Below are 18,210 nucleotides of genomic sequence, written 5' to 3' on the forward strand. Positions count from 1 at the left end.
TGCCAGCAAATTTGGAAAACTCAGCAGTGGCCACAGGGCTGGAAAAGGTCAGTTTTCATTCCATTCCCAAAGAAAGTCAATGCCAAGAAAGCTCAAACTACCACACAGTTGCACTCATCTTACATGCTAGTAAAGAAATGCTCAAAATTCTCCAAGCCAGTCTTCAGCAATACATGAACTGTGTACTTTCAGATGTTCAAGCTGGTTTAGAAAAGGCAGAGGAACCAGAGATGAAATTGCCAACATCTGCTGGATCATGGAAAAAGCAAGAGAGTTCCAGAAAAACATCTATTTCTGCTTTATTGACTATTCCAAAGCCTTTGACTATGTGGATCACAATAAACTGTGGGAAATTCTGAAAGAGATGGGCATACCAGACCACATGACGTGCCTCTTGAGAAACCTGTATGCAGGTCAGGAAGCAACAATTAGAACTGGACATGGAACAACAGACTGGTTCCAAATAGGAAAAGGAGTATGTCAAGGCTGTATATTGTCACGCTGCTTATTTAACCTCTATGCAGAGTACATCATGAGAAATGCTGGGCTGGAGGAAGCACAAGCTGGAGTTAAGACTGGCGGGAGAAACATCAATAACCTCAGATATGCAGACGACACCACCCTTATGGCAGAAAGTGAAGAGGAACTAAAAAGCCTCTTGATGAAAGTGAAAGAGGAGAGTGAAAAACTTGGCTTAAAGTCCAGCATTCAGAAAACTTAAGATCATTACATCCGGTCCCATCATTTCTGGCAGATAGATGGGGAAACAGTGGAAACAGTGGCTGACTATTTTTCTGGGCTCTGAAATCACTGCAGATGGTGACTGCAGCCATGAAATTAAAAGATGCTTGCTCCTTGGAAAGAAAGTTATGACCAACGTCGACAGCATATTAAAAAGCAGAGACATTACTTTGCCACCAAAGATCCGTCTAGTCAAGGCTATGGTTTTTCCAGTCGTCATGTATGGGTGTGAGAGTTGGACTGTGAAGAAAGCTGAGCACCAAAGAATTGATGCTTTTGAACTGTGGTGTTGGAGAGGACTCTTGAGAGTCCCTTGGACTGCAAGGAGATCCAACCAGTCCATCCTAAAGGAGATCAGTCCTGGATGTTCATTGAAAGGAGTGCTGTTGATGCTGAAACTCCAATACTTTGGCCACCTGATTGGAAGAGTGACTCAATGGAAAAGACCCTGATGCTGGGAAGGATTGAGGGCAGGAAAAGGGGATGACAGAGAATGGGATGGTTGGATGGCATCATTGACTTGATGGACATGGGTTTGGGTGGACTCCGGGCATTGGTGATGGACAGGGAGTCCTGGCACGCTGTGGTTCATGGGGTCGCCAAGTTTGGACATGACTGAGCCACTGAAATGAACTGAACTGAGCAGATATATTTATAATTGTTACATTTTCCTGACAAATTGACCCTTTTATCATTATACAATGACTTTCTTTGTCTTTTATGATAATTTTTGACTTTAAGTCTATTTTTCTATGGGAGGGGGGATCGGGAAGGGGAATACATGTAAATCCATGGCTGATTCATGTCAATGTATGACAAAAACCACTACAATATTGTAAAGAAATTAGCCTCCAACTAATAAAAGTAAATGAAAAAAAAAGTCTATTTTTCTAGTATAAATATAGCCACCTCTCTCTTTGGTTATCATTTACTTGGAATGCCTTTCTTCACCCCTTCACTTTCAGCCTTTGTGTGTCCTTAAATCTAAAGTGAATCTCTTGTAGGTGACACATAGTTGAGTCTTATTTTTTTAATTCATTCAGCTACTCTGATTTTTGAATATGAAGTTTAGTCCATTTACCTTCAAAGTAATTATTGATAGCATGGTGAGGAGTTACCATTGTCATTTTTTTAAAAAAATTATTTTCTGTCTGTTTTGTAGCTCTCTTATTTATCTCTTGGCGGTTTTTTTTTTTTTTTTTTGGTTTTATGAAATTTTTTTGGTGATATTCTTTGATTCTTTTATGGTTCTCTTTTGTGTATCTACTATATGTTTTATCTTTTCCATAGGATTTGTATCAACATTTAAAAATTATAGCAGTCCCTTTTAAATTGTAAGAACTTAATACAATTGTGTGCAGAAATTTTACATGTTACTTCCCACTTATATAATTGATGTCAGATTTTACTTATATTTATATTGTGCTTTAATTTAAAATATATATATATATATATATATATATATATATATATATATATATACTGTATATATTTATTCTTAGCAGTAAGATTCTTGTAACCATTCTTCTTGAATGTTTTCTCTTTCTGTACTGAATTTCTCACTTTGTTCATGTGTCGTTTTCCTGATTTCGCTTGGTTGTCTACAGCTCACTGAGCTCTTTTAAGATATTTTTTGGACTTCATTGTTAAATAGTTCTTGGATCTCTGTTATTTTTTAGGATTGGTTTCTGAAGCTTTATTGCTTCCCTTGGATGTATCATTTTTGCCTGATTCTTCATTTTTCTTGTAGACTTGCATTTGTCTTTGTGCAGTTGAAGGAGCATGTCCCCTCTTCCAGTCTTTACAGATGGTTTTGGCAGGTGGTGACTCTCTCCTGTTGGATTCTTAGTCAACCAGTACTACCTCCAGGGTTGCAGTCAGGTGAGCCTGGAGCTGGGTCATAGGGCTGCATCTCTGTCTGTAGTAGGGTTTATGGTTGATATCAGGTCCGATACCCTTGTTAATAGGGGTATCAGTGGGCGTAGTTCATCCTGGATAGATGTTACTGTTTCCAGGACCATGATCAAGTTGAGCTGGTGCTTGATCGTGGCACTGCTTCGAAGTTTTCAGTCAGGACTACGGCTTGGGAACCTATTACTGGGGTTGGTTTAAGTGTGGCTCCTGCTAAATTCATATAAGTTCAGAGCTGGTAGCAAAACCAAGGATAAGCAGGACTACAGCCAGGTCTGCAGGAGGATAGTGTAGCGTCTGTGTCTGCAATTAGGTCGACAGTTGGTGGGCCTGCTACTGAGGTGTTGGCCTGCTTTCTCAAACTTTGTTCCTTAGTCTTTGTCTCCACTGGTGTGTAGTACCGTTACAATTAGATCCTGCAGCTCCCACACAGGCACTTTTACCTATAGACGATTGTCAAATCTGTGATTGTCTTGCAGAACTAGGGCTGGGTGTTTATAATTATGCCATCTTACTGGCATAATGTCACGTTCTCATTTTAAGAATTTTGGAAATTATTTCAGTATCTAGGAAAAACTCCTGAAGAGGGAACATGGAAAAACAGGACGGAGACAGTATGATATAAATTAACATGCTAAGTCAAAGACATGTGTTTCACTTATTCGATTTCAGTAAGATACTGATGTAAAACACACAGAAGAGAAATCTGGGATGTGACTATAGATTTGGATTCATTGGTTTATGGGTGATTCATTGAAACAATGAGAAAGGATAAATTTGCCAAATGAGATAATACTGGAATTTCAGGTGGTGATGATTTTGTGGAGGGATATTCATGTCAGGTCAATATGTTTTCATTTTAGATGGAAGTCCAAAGTAATTTTTGAATTGTTGTTCAGTTCGTCAGCTGTGTCTAACTCTTTTTGAAACCATGGACTGCAGCATGCCAACCTTTCCTGTCCTTCACCAATTCCCAGAGTTTGTTCAAACTCATGTCCACTGAGTCAGTGATGGCATCCAACCCATCTCATCATATTACCCACTTCTCCTCCTGCCTTCAATCTTTCCAAGCATCAGGTTCTTTCCCTGATGAAAGAGTCAGTCGACTCTTTACACAAAGTGGCCAAAGCATTGGAGCTTCAGCTTTGGCATCAGTCCTTCCAATGAATATTCAAGACTGATTTCCTTTAGGATTGACTGATTTCATCTACTTGCAGTCCGAGGGACTCTTAAGTGTCTTCTCAAACACCACAGCTCAAAAGCATCAGTTCTTCGGTACTCAGCTTTCTTTTCTTCCAACTCTCAAATCCATACATGACCACTGAAAAATGGTAGCTTTGACTAGATGGACTTTTGTCAGCAAAGTGATGTCTCTGCTTTTTAATACTCTGTGTAGGTTTGTCATAGCTTTTCTTCCAAGGAGCAATAGTCTTTCAGTTTCATTGCTGCCGTTACCATCTACAGTGATTTTGGACCCCCCATCCCCACCCCCGCCAAGAGTATTTAATTGTTTCCATATTTTCCCCATCTATTTGCCATGAAGTAATGGGACCGAATGCCATTTTCTTCATTTTTTGAATGTTGAGTTTTAAGCCAGATTTTTCACTCTCCTCTTTCACTTTCATCAAGAGGCTCTTTAGAACCTTTTTATTTTCTGCCATTAGAGTGGTATCTTCTGCATATCTCAGTTTATTGATATTTCTCCCACCAATCTTGATTCCAGCTTATGATTCATCCAGCCTGGCATTTCACATGATTTACTCTGCGTGTAAGTTAAATAAGCAGGATGACAATATATAGTCTTGTTGTACTCCTTTCCCAATTTTGAACCAGTCAGTTGTTTCATGTCTAACTGTTGCTTCTTGACTCATATACAGGTTTCTCAGGAGACAGGTAAGGTGGTCTTTTACTCCCATATCTTTAAGAATTTTCCATAGTTTGGTGTGAACTATGCAATCAAAGGCTTCAGTATAGTCAATGAAGTGGAGGTAGATGTTTTTCTGGAACTCCCTTTCTTAGTCTATGATGCAAAAAAAAAAAAAAAAATGTTGGCAGTTTGATCTCTGGTTCTTCTGCTTTTTCTCAATTCAGCTTGTACATCTAGAAGTTCTCAGTCCATGTACCACTGTGAAGTCTAGCTTGAAGGATTTTGAGCATTACCTTAACATATGAAATGAGGATGATTGTGCGGTAGTTTGAACGTTCTTTGGCATTGCCCTTATTTGGGATTGGGATGAAAACTGACCTTTTCCTGTCTTGTGACCACTGATGAGATTTCCAAATTTGCTGGCATATTTGAAACCCATTAATTAGACAGTAGATACACTGTATAGAATTAGGAACAATGCAGAGACTGTGAAACCACTTAGAATGTTTTTGTACCATCCAAGCTAAAAGGTTGTAAGAGCTACTAAGATCAGGACAGTAGCAGAGAACAAATGGTATTATATGGCCTTTAGGATAAAACACATCTGTGTTCAAACCCCATATCAGACACTAACGTTCATGATTGCTATTATTTGGAAGGCACTCATACATATGTTGAAATAACTGAACTATTTCTATAAATTCTAAGAACTAATAACCTACTCTAAAATATAAACTCCAATTCTAATTCTAGTTCTAAAAATAAACTCAAGTTATACTATTCCAAGAAATACAATAAGAATGAAAAGTAGAAACTATAGAAGAACATTTTTTGGCTTCAGATAAAAAAAAGTGTTTCTAACAGTTAACAACTAGATTCCCTGAGGAGCTGATGAACTCCCCATAACTAGAAGTGTGTAAGGAAGAATGGATAAAAGCCCATTATGTATCTTTGAGAGGATATTTAAGCATAAAATGTAGAGATAGATGCTTTTAATTCTGTGAGATCTGATTGTTGTGCTGACTGCCTTTGAACATTATTTGGTAGGTTAAAAACACCTTTCCTTTGAGGAAGATAGGATAAATTGCATATGATATTGGTATCAAGAAACTACATGTGAAATCATACAAATAATTTGAGCCAAGTTCTTTTTGTGATAACGGGAAAATAACATGATTTGGTTGATAATATGTCTTAGAGGTTTGCCTGAAGAGATCTTGTACCTTAAAATTCTTCATTTCTTTGGATAGGTGAAGATGATGTAGATATATTTTTATTATTTCATGCTTGTTATTCTTGAAGTTAATGATATATATGTGTGATAAGGTTCTGCTCTCCAGTATTTCTAAATCTCTGGTGTGATATTGAGGTCTCATAATTTTGAAAAATTGCCTGAATTTCTTTTCTGTAGTGATAAGAGTAGAAACTGTCATCTGTTTTGAGAGTAGACTCATTCTTTCTTTGGGGAAGGACCACAATAAGAAGTGGTCCTTATTGCGCTGAATGAAGCACAAGCTGGAATCAAGATTTCCGGGAGAAATATCAATAAGCTCAGATATACAGATGGTACCACCCTTAAGGCAGAAAGTGAAGAGAAACTAAAGAGCCTCTTGATCAAAGTGAAAGGAGAGAGTGAAGAAGCTGGCTTAAAACTCAGCATTCAAGAAACGAAGATCATGGCATCTGGACCCATCACTTCATGGCAAATAGATGGGGAAACAATGGAAGCAGTGACAGACTTTATTTTGTGGGGCTCCAAAATCGCTGTAGATGGTGACATGAAATTAAAAGATGCTTGCTCCTTGGACGAAGAGGTATAACCAACCTAGACAGCATATTAAAAAGCAGAGACATTACTTTGCTGACAAAGGTCTGTCTTGTTAAAGCTATGATTTTTCCAGTAGCCATGTATAGATGTGAGATTTGGACTATAAAGCAAGCTGAGTGCCGCAGAATTGATGCTTTTGATCTATGGTGTTGGAGAAGACTCTTTGAATCCTTTGGACTGCAAGGAGATGAAACAAGTCAATCCTAAAGGAAATCAGTCCTGAATATTCATTGGAAGGACTGGTGCTGAAACTGAAACTCCAATACTTTGGCCACCTGATGGGAAGAACTGACTCATTGGAAAACACCCTGATGCTGGGAAAGATTGAAGGCGAGAAGAGATGGGGACGACAGAGGATAAGATGGTTGGATGGCATCACCGACTCGATGGACATGAGTTTGAGCAAGCTCTGAAGTTCGTGATGGAATTGGAAGACTGGCGTGCTCCAGTCCATGGGGTCACAAAGAGTTGGACACGACTGAGTGACTGAATTGAACTGAACAATAAGAAGTGCTTTTAGTCATACTACTACTGCTGCTAAGTCATATACCCCGATTTTTTTGAGTTAAGCCTAATGCTTGTAGAAAAAGGAAGTGAACAGATCTCAGAACAAGGAATTAAAGAGAAAAATGGTTTAAAGATTCTACTTTGAGGAAGAATGTCTAGTAGCATGTCTGTTACTTCCACTATAAGCTCTTTTGCCATAGATATCTCTGCTAAAAGAATTTCAACCGAAATATATTTTGCTGCCTAACTGATTGGCCATAAGGCAGTGTTACTATGAAAGACAAAGTGACTTATTCCCACTTTTTTATTTGAAAGTTTGATTTCAATTAGTTGAAATGGATTAACATTTCTTTCCAGTTAGTGATGTTATTGAGGGCTTTATTGAGCTGACAAATGATGATTATTTGCTTTTGCTTCAAGAATTGGTTCCTTAGTTTGAAAAATGTTACACTAGGTAGAAAGAGGCTGAGGGTCTCAATGACACAGGTTTGAACCCATATTTCCCATAGAACTTTGGAACATCTATCAACAGCTGTGAAAATGTTAAAAAAAAACCCCAGCAGTGTAGAGGTTTTCACAAAACAATACAAAGTACAGTTACAAATATGCATACTAGTATTTGGAAACTGATACCTCTGTCAATGAAGTTAAAAAGGGGGGGGTGGGGAATGCAATGCTGAATAAGGAAATATATCAGGCAAAAAAGTGCATAAAATACTATGAATGAATGATTCAGAAGACAAATACTCAGGTACACGTCACAGAATAAAATATTTTATTTCCATAGTATTGCCATGACCATGCACACATTTTAAATTTATTAAAATATTGCAAAATACTTGCAGTAAAGTCCTTTAAACTTGTCATTCATCTTTATGTGGTATGTTTGTGTACTTTTTTGATGTTCCTCTTTTTTTGTTCTTTTACCTTTTATGGCAAAGCTGCCTTATGGCCAATTAGCCTTGCAGCAAAAATGCTTGTGGCAAAAATGTCTATGACAAAGATGGTTATAACGAAGGTATCTAGAACCATCTAGAAGATTTGAGAAGCAGTTATATTCTATATTAAATACTTTTTTTTTTTATCTGCGTCACTTTCTTTTGTTCTCAAGTTCAGTTGTTTATAAAACATGACAGCTTCTTGAACATGTATGTGTTTTATTCACTCTTTGGGGGCAAAATGGACTGTGGAGAGCTTAAATACAATGGAGAAATAGTTATAAGATTATCATAGAAAATGTTAGAGAAGTACAATAGAACATTCTGGGGAAAAATAATCAAGAAGTAGCAGAATGTGTGCATTTATGCAATATAAAGATTATATTATTGAAATTCGGTAACTAAAAACAGAGGTGACTTCTGAATGCTAGAGAAACTGGGACTCCCAGTGAGTCCTAAAAATGAAAAATTTCTGTGGCAAAGAAGGAATGAGAGAGCAAGACTGAGAAAGAGATGGAAACAGAGAATCAAAAATAACAGAAGGAGGGAGGAGCACATGTGGATCGTATTAGAAAAAAAATTAGGGACAATTAGAGCTGGGGACTAGTGAGGGAGAGAGAGTGGATGAGTTAAGGTAAAAGAATGTATTAATCAGAATACACATGATTTTAAGGAATTAAAAAATCTATTGAAACTATTTATTAAAGGAGGTATATTAGATCAAGCAACTGAGTAGTCTACATGTGTAAATTGTAGACCCAACTTTCCAGGAGTTAATGATGCCATCAAGCACAGTCTATTTCCTTCCCTCAGCTTACTTTCCTCTTGGGTGATTTGATTCTCAGTCTGAATCTCACATACTGACAAAAATGCATAGGAGAAAATCCAGACTTACCTTGAGAAAAGAGTGACTCTTTTATGATACTCAGACAACATTCAGCAATGAAGACTGATGAGCATGGCTTTGGTCACATGTTACCCTGGATAAATCATGGTGGCTAGGGAGGATGTTCATTTTTCATTGACCCAAACTGTGTTTCATGATTATCATTCAATCCAGATAGTGTGGTCTGGCCTACCCAGCAAAATATGCACTGAGATTGGGAGACAGTTGATTCCTTAACATGAAAAGAAGCATTCTTTGACAAGATGATGGGATGCTTGACAGACAAAAAGAGCAACTACTTCCAGGAACTAAGAAAGATGATAAGGAAGAGAGAGACAAAAGAGAAGGGTAAGAAAAGGAAGAAGGAGGTGGGAAGGGGACAGAGAGAGAGAGTGTTAGAGAGAGTGAAATATAGAGTGAGATAAGAGAGAGATAGGTTTCCCAGGTGTCAAAGTGGTAAAGAATCCAGCTGCCAATGTAGGAGATGCATGAGATGTGGGTTTGATCCCTGGGCCGGGAAGATCTCCTGGAATAGGAAATGGCAACCCAATCCAGTATTCTTGCCTGTTAAGTTCCATGGGCAGTGAAACCTGGTGGGCTACAGTTCATAGAGTTGGACACAACTGAGTCCCTCCTCCAACACACAGAAAGAGAGAGGGAGACAAACAGAGAGAATGATATTCATCATTCTGTCATGGCCTGTGTGGAACCAAGAGCTATTGATGCCTATAACTAGAAAGACTGCCGAAAAGATATTATATGGAAAGGTTTACAGGGATATATCAGTCAGTTCAGTTGCTCAGTTGTGTCCCACTCTTTGTGACCCCTTGAAATGCTGCATGCTAGACTTCCCTGTCTGTCACCAATTCCCAGAATTTGGTCAAAGTTACGTCCAAACTTACAGTAATGCCATCCAACCATCTCATTCTCTGTCGTTCCCTTCTCCTCCTGCCTTCAATCTTTCCCAGCATCAGGGTGTTTTCCAAGGAGTCAGTTCTTCCCATCAGGTGGCCATAGTATTGGAGCTTCACCTTCGGCACCAGTCCTTCCAATGAACACTCAGGACCTATTTCCTTTAGGATGGACTGGTTTGATCTCCTTACAGTCCAGGGGACTCTCAAGACCCTTCTCCAACACCACAGTTCAAAAGCATCAATTCTTCAGCACCTTATGGATCAACTCTCACATCCATACATGACTACTGGAAAACCATAGCTTTGACTAGATGGACCTTTGTTGGCAAAGTACTGTCTCTACATTTTAATGTGATGTCTAGGATGGTCATAGCTTTTCTTCCAAGGAGCAAGCGTCTTTTAATTTCATGGAGTCAGTCACCATCTGCAGTGATTTTGGAGCCCAAGAAAATAAAGTCTCTCACTGTTTCCATTGTTACCCCATCTATTTGCCATGAAGTGATGGGATTGGATGCCTGAAATGCAGTAGTTGGGTGCAGTGTCAAAAATGACAGAGTGATTTCTGTTCGTTTCTAAAGCAAATCTTTCAGTATCACAGTAATCCAAATCTATGCCCCAACCACTAATACCAAAGAATGTGGAGTTGAATGGTCCTCTGAAGGCAAGGATGTATACTGTTATGAAAACGAGAACTCCACATTTAGCTTTATATTAACAGTACTCTTATTTTACTAAGTTCTGTAGGTTCATCTCTGAATACCAAAGTATATCTTTTCTGCAAACAATTCTTAAGCTCTTTAATATTTTCCATGAGTGCAAGTCAAGTGTCTACTCAAGATTTTATGCACAGCTTCTTTCACATCCTTATTTCCGGATGTGGATGATGGGGTTCATCATTGGGGTTACCACTCTGTAAGACAGCCCAATGATCTCATCAGAGGTCTTTGTGTCCTTTGACTTGGATTTCATGTACATAAAAAAAGCCCAACAATAGAATCAAATGACCACAGTTAGGTGGGCTGAACAGGTAGAAAAGGCCTTTTATCTCCCTTCTGCAGATTTAATTATCAGGATGGAAGAGAGGAAGAAAACATAGGAGATAAAAATTAACACCAGGAAGACGATGGTGAAGGAATAGGTGGACATGGAATACATCTCTCTCCATGGATACATCAGGAATAGACCTTTAGACAGAGAAGTGAATGCAAAACACCAGCTAAGAGCAGACAAAGAGTACCTGACCAGCGGAAAATAATGTATAGGCCCACAGAAAACTCGGTAGGATAAAGGAACTAGGGGGGATAATGGGAGTGTTATTAGGATCGGACCTGCCTTCAGTGGGTGGGGAAACTGAAGCAGGGGTCCGATCCCCACACCGGGGCAATTGTCTGAGTCAGAGGAGAAACATTTAAGGCTAAGAGAGAAACAGCTGATCTGTGGCAGCCTAAATGGAATGAGAATCAGACAGTCCTTGCTGCAGCCATACGTACCCTGGATGGTGCAGTGGCTGGGAGCTGGAGTTTAGGGATTGTGGAGCAGTCCCAGGTCGAGGGCTGCTGTTGACTGCAGAGAGGCAGATAGAGGGGATGTGAGGGAGAAGATTGTGGTGGGGAATGCCTGTGGAGGAAAGTCAAGCAGCCATGGAATCAAGGCGATTATGCTGAGTCATGCGTGGGGGTGGAGCCATCACCATAGCCTCTCTCTCCTGACACGCCAGCATTGGCAGCTGACAAATAGAGAGGCTGGCCCATATAATAGAGAGTTTGCACTGAACTACTGAGTAGGACCCCATCCAGGGTGCTCTTTTAAGTGACTGATGCACTGATCTACAGTGTAGGACCCCAGGCAGGGGGTCCCTCTATGTGCCTGACATGTCAAACAACAAAGAAGGACCTCAGGCAAGGAAGTCCTCTAAGTGCCTGAACAGGTGGAGCCACAAAGAAAGACTGGCCAAAGAGGCCTTCTGATCACCAGCTACAAGAGGCTTGAAAAAAGACCCTGATGCAATCTCAAAAATGGCAGAATGGTCTCTGATTGTTTCCAAGGAAAACCATTCACTATCACAGTAATCCAAGTCTATGCCCCAACCAGTAATGCTCAAGAAGTTGAAGTTGAATGGTTCTAAGACTGACAAGACCTTTTAGAATTCACTCCCCAAAAGATGTCCTTTTCATTATAGGGGACTGGAATGCAAAAGTAGAAAGTCAAGAAATACCTGGAGTAACAGGCAAATTTGGCCTTGGAGTACAGAATGAAGCAGGGCAAAGGCTAATAGAGTTCTGCCAAGAGAATGCACTGGTCATAGAAAACACCCTCTTCCAACAACACAAGAGAAGACTCTACACACATGGACATCACCAGATGGTCAATACCAAATTCAGATTGATTATATTCTTTGAAGCCAAAAATGGAGAAGCTCTATACAGTCAGCAAAAACAAGACCAGGAGCTGACTGTGTGGCTCAGATCACGAACACTTTATTGCCAAATTCAAACTTAAATTGAAGAAAGTAGGGAAAACCACTAGACCATTCAGGTATGACCTAAATAAAATCCTTTATGATTAGACCGTAGAAGTGAGAAATAGATTCAGGGAATTAGATATGATAGAGAGAATGCCTGAAGAACTGTGGACCGAGCTTCCTGACACTGTATAGGAGGCAGGGATCAAGACCATTTCCAAGAAAAAGAAATGCAAAAAGGCAAAGTGGTTGTCTGAAGAGGCCTTACAAATAGCTGTGAAAAGAAGGCAAGTGAAAAACAAAGGAGAAAGGAAAGTTATAAGGTACTGAATGCAGAGTTTCAAAGAATAGCAAGGAGAGATAAGAAAGCCTTCCTCAGCAATCAATGCAAAGAAATAGAGGAAAACAATAAAATGGGAAGGACTAGAGATCTCTTGGAGAAAATCAGAGATACCAAGGGAACATTTCATGCAAAGATGGACTCAACAAAGGACAGAAATGGTAGGGACCTAACAGAAGCAGAACATTAAGAAGAAGTGGAAAGAATACACAAAAGAACTATACAAAAAAGATCTTCACAACCCAGATAATCACAATGGTGAGATCACTCACCTAGAGCCAGACATCCGGAATGTGAAGTCAAGTGGACCTTAGGAAGCATCATTACGAACAAAGCTTGTGGAGGTGATGGAATCCCAGTTGAGCTATTTCACCTTAAAAGATGATGCTGTGAAAGTGCTGCACTCAATATGCTAGAAAATTTGGAAAACTCAGTAATGGCCACATGACTGGAAAAGGTCAGTTTTCATTCCAATCCCAAAGAAAGTCAATGCCAAAGAATGCTCAAACTACCGCACAGTTGCACCCATCTCACATTCTAGTAAAGTAATGCTCAAAATTCTCTAAGTCAAGCTTCAGCAATACGTGAACTGTGAACTTCCAGATGTTCAAGCTTGTTTCAGAAAAGGCAGAGGAACCAGAGATGAAATTGCCAATATGCGCTGGATCATGGAAAAAGCAAGATAGTTCCAGAAGAACATCTATTTCTGCTTTATTGACTACGCCAAAGCCTTTGACTGTGTGGGTCAGAATAAACTGTGGGAAATTCTGAAAGAGCTGGGCATACCAGACCACCTGACCTGCCTCTTGAGAAATCTGTATGCAGGTCAGGAAACAAGAGTTAGAACTGGACATGGAACAACAGACCGGTTCCGCATAGGGAAAGGAATACATCAAGGCTATATATTGTCACCCTGCTTATTTAACTTCTATGCAGAGTACATCATGAGAAATGCTGGGCTGGAGGAAGCACAAGCTGGAATCAAGATTGGCAGGAGAAATATCAATAACCTCAGATAAGAGATGACACCACCCTATGGCAGAAAGTGAAGAAGAATTAAAGAGCCTCTTGATGAAGGTGGAAGAGGAGAGTGAAAAACTTAGCTTAAAGCTCAACATTCAGGAAAGTAAGATCATGGCACCGGTCCCATCACTTCATGGCAAATATGTGGGGAAACAATGGAAACAGTGACAGACTTTATTTTTCTGGGCTCCAAAATCACTGCATATGGTGACTGATTCCATGAAATTAAAAAACGCTTTTCCTTGGAAGGAAAGTTCTGACAAACCTAGACAGCATATTAAAAAGCAGAGACATTACTTTGTCAACAAAGGTCTGTCTAGTGAAGGCTATGGTTTTTCCAGTGGTCATGCATGGATGTGAGAGTGCTACTATAAAGAAAGCTTAAGCACCGAAGAATTCATGCTTTTGAATTGTAGTGTTGGAGAAGACTCTTGAGAATCCCTTGGACTGTTAGGAGATACAATCAGTCCATCCTAAAGGAGATCAGTCCTGGGTGTTAATTGGAAGGACTTTGTTGTAGCTGAAACTCCAACTCTTTGGTCACCTGTTGTGAGAAGCTGACTCATTTGAAAAAACCCTGATGCTTAGAAAGATTGAGGGCAAGAGGAGAAGTGGACAACAGAGGTTGAGATGGTTGGATGGCATCACCGTGTCAATGGACATGGGTTTGGGTAGACTTCGGCTGTTGGTGATGTACAGAGTAGCCTGGCGTGCTGCGGTTCATGGGGTTGCTGAGTCGGACGCGACTGACCAACTGATCTGAACTGAACTTCACAGACCAATATCACTGATGAACATAGATGCAAAAATCCTCAACAAAATTCTAGCAAACATAATGCAGCAACATATTAAAAAAATCATGCATCCTGACCAACTAACTTTATCCCAGAGATGCAAGGATTCTTAAATATTCGGAAATCAACCAATGTGATACACCACATTAACAAATTGAAAGATAAAAACCATGTGGTTATCACAATAGATGTAGAGAAAGCCTGTGACAGAATTCAGCAAGCATTTATGATGAAAACTTTTGTTAATGCGGGCATGGAAGGAACATACCTCAACATAATAAAAGGCATATACAATAGACCCACAGCAAACATTAACCTCAATGGCGAGAAATTGAAAGCAGTTCTCCTAAAGTTAGGAACAAGACAAGGGTGCCCACTGTCACCACTACTTTTCAACATAGTTTTGGGAGTTTTAGCCATAGCAATCAGAGAAGAAAAAGAAATAAAAGGAATCCAGATTGGAAAAGAAGTAAAGCTGTCACTGTTTGCAAATGACATGATCCTCTACATAGAAAACCCTAAAGATACCACCAGAAAATTACTCGAGCTAATCAAAGAATAGAGCAAAGTTGTAGGATATAAAATTAATACACAGAAATCCCTTGCATTCCTATACACTAACAATGAGAAGACAGAATAATTAAGGAAACAATCCCATTCATCACTGAGATGAAAAGAATAAAATATTTAGGAAACAATCTACCTAAAGAAACAAAAGACCTATATACAGAAAACTATAAAACACTGATGAAAGAAATCAAGTTGACAGAAATACATGGAAGGAGAAATATAATATGTTCATGGATCAGAAAAATCAATACAAAGAAAATGAGTATTCTACTCAAAGCAATCTATAGATTTGATACAAGCCCTTCCAAGCTACCAATGGTATTCTTCACAGAACTAGAACAAATAATTTCACAGTTTCTATGGAAAAACAAAAAACCTCTTATAGCCAAAGCAATCTTGAGAAAGAAGAATGGAACTGGAGGAATCAACCTGCCTGACTTCAGACTATACTACAAAGCTACAGTCATCAAGACAGTATGGTACTGGCACAGAGACAGAAATATAAATGAGTGGAACAAAATAGGAAGCCCAGAGATAAATCCATGTATCTATGGACACCTTATCTTTGACAAAGGAGGCAAGGATATACAATGGAAAAAAGACAACCTCTTTAACAAGTGGTGCTGGGAAAACTGGTCAACCACTTGTAAAAGAATGAAACTAGAACACTTTCTAACACCATACACAAAAATAAACTCAAAATGGATTAAAGATCTAAATGTAGGACCAGAAACTATAAAACTCCTAGAGGAGAACATAGGCAAAACACTCTCCGACATAAATCACAGCAGGATCCTCTATGACCCACCTCCCAGAATATTGGAAATAAAAGCAAAAATAAACAAATAGGACCTAATTAAACTTCAAAGCTTTTGCACAACAAAGGAAACTATAAGCAAGGTGAAAAGACAGCTCTCAGAATGGGAGAAAAGAATAGCAAAGGAAGCAACAGACAAAGGATTAATCTCAAAAATATACAAGCAACTCCTGAAGCTCAATTCCAGAAAAATAAATGACCCAGTCAAAAAATGGGCCAAAGAACTAAACAGACATTTCTCCAAAGAAGACATACAGATGGCTAACAAACACATGAAAAGATGCTCAACATCACTCATAATTAGAGAAATGCAAATCAAAACCACAATGAGGTACCATTACACGCCAGTCAGGGTGGCTGCTATCCAAAGGTCTACAAGCAATAAATGCTGGAGAGGGTGTGGAGAAAAGGGAACCCTCTTACACTGTTGGTGGGAATGCAAACTAGTACAGCCACTATGGAGAACAGTGTGGAGATTCCTTGAAAAAATGGAAATAGAACTTCCATATGACCCAGCAATCACACTCCTGGGCATACACACCGAGGAAAACAGATCTGAAAGAGACACATGCACCCCAATGTTCATTGCAGCACTGTTTCTAATTGCCAGGACATGGAAGCAACCTAGATGCCCATCAGGAGACAAATGGATCAGAAAGCTGTGGTACATATACACAATGGAATATTACTTAGCCTTTAAAAAGAATTCATTTGAATCAGTTCTAATGAGATGGATGAAACTGGAGCCCACTATACAGAGTGAAGTAAGCCAGAAAGATCAAGACCAAATCAGTATACTAATGCATATATATGGAATTTAGAAAGATGGTATTGATAACCCTATATGCAAAACAGAAAAAGAGACACAGATGTACAGAACAGACTTTTGGACTCTGTGGGAGAAGGCGAGGGTGGTATGTTCTGAGAGAATAGCATCGAAACAAGTATACTATCAAGGGTGAAACAGATCACCAGCCCAGGTTGGATGCATGAGACAAGTGCTCAGGCCTGTGCACTGGGAAGACCCAGAGGGATGGGATGGAGAGGGAGGTGGGAGGGGGGATTGGGATGGGGAACACATGTAAATCCATGGCTGATTCATGTCAATGTATGGCAAAAATCACTACAATATTGTAATTAGCCTCCAACTAATAAAAATAAGTGGAGAAAAAAAAAAAAAAATGAACCAGACATGGAACAATGGACTTGTTCAAAATTGGGAAAGGAGAACAAGGCTGTATATTGTAGCCTTGCTTATTTAAATGTTATACAGAGTACATCATGTGAAATGCTGGGGTGGGTGAATCACAAGCTGGAATTAAAATTGCCAGGAGGAATCTCATCAACCTCAGATATGCAGATGATACCAATCCAATGGCAGAAAATGAAAAAGAACTAAAGAGCCTCTATATGAGGGTCAAAGAGGAGAGTGAAAAAACTGGCTTGAAACTCAACATTCAAAAAATGAAGCTCATGGCATCTGGTCTCATCACTTCACGGCAAATAGAAGGGTAAAAAGTGGAAGCTGTTATAGATTTTATATTCTTGGGCTCCAAAACTGCAGTCATGAAATTTAAAAAATGCTTTCTCCTGGAAAGGAAAGCTATGACAAACTAGACAGCATATTAAAATCACTTGGTCAACAAAAATCTGTATAGTCAAAGCTGTGATTTTTCCAGTAGTCATGTCCAGATGTCAGAGTTGGACGATAAAGAAGGCTGAGTGTTGAAGAACTGATGCCTTCAAATTGTGGTGCTGGAGAAGACTCTTGAGAGCTCCTTAGACTGCAAGGAGATCAAACCCTAAAGGAAGTCAACCCTGAATATTCATTGAAAGGACTGATATTGATGCTGAAGCTCCAGTACTTTGACCACCTAATGCAAAGAGCCAACTCATTGGAAAAGATTCTGATGGTGGGAAATATTGAGGGCAGGAGGAGAAAAGGGGTCAGAAGATGGATGATTGGATGGCATCACCAACTAATTGGAAATGAATCTGACCAAACTTTTGAGATAGTAAATGACAGGCAAGCCTGGTGTGCTACAGTTCATGGGGTGGGAAAGAGACAGGCACTGCTTAGCAACTAGAATATCCAAGCTCTTTGTTTTAGTGTATATCTGACTTTATGTCTTATCTCTGTTACTAACTAGGGTAGTGATCTTTGGAAGCAGAGAATTGGGAGAAATTATCTTGATTTTCCTTGGCTTTCTCTTCAAATTTTCACTCTATCTAAAGAGAACACTTCTAATTTACAGTCTAAAATGAATGGTAGGTTTGTTCAAGAATGAGGCACATCCTAGGAAATTCATTTGGTTGGACACATTTTATATTGATAAATCTGTAAATTCATAGAATGTTGAGCATAAACATTTTTTACATAGACAAATAAGAAAAAATGTTTGTGGTATTTGAGATATATTTATTTTATTATTCCAAGATTACTTTTTAATTTTAGTAGAAGGAGTATTAAATAGTCATGAACTATATTGAATTACCTCTAGCTTTCATCATCATCATTCACAGATTAAATCTGATGGCAAAAGTTGAGACCGTTGATGTATCAGATTCATACTGTGACAAAATAAGTTATGAGTTCCTATTACTTTCCATATA

The sequence above is a fragment of the Cervus elaphus genome, chromosome 16 (genome assembly GCF_910594005.1).
Source record: "Cervus elaphus chromosome 16, mCerEla1.1, whole genome shotgun sequence".
NCBI classification, from domain to species: Eukaryota; Metazoa; Chordata; class Mammalia; order Artiodactyla; family Cervidae; genus Cervus; species Cervus elaphus.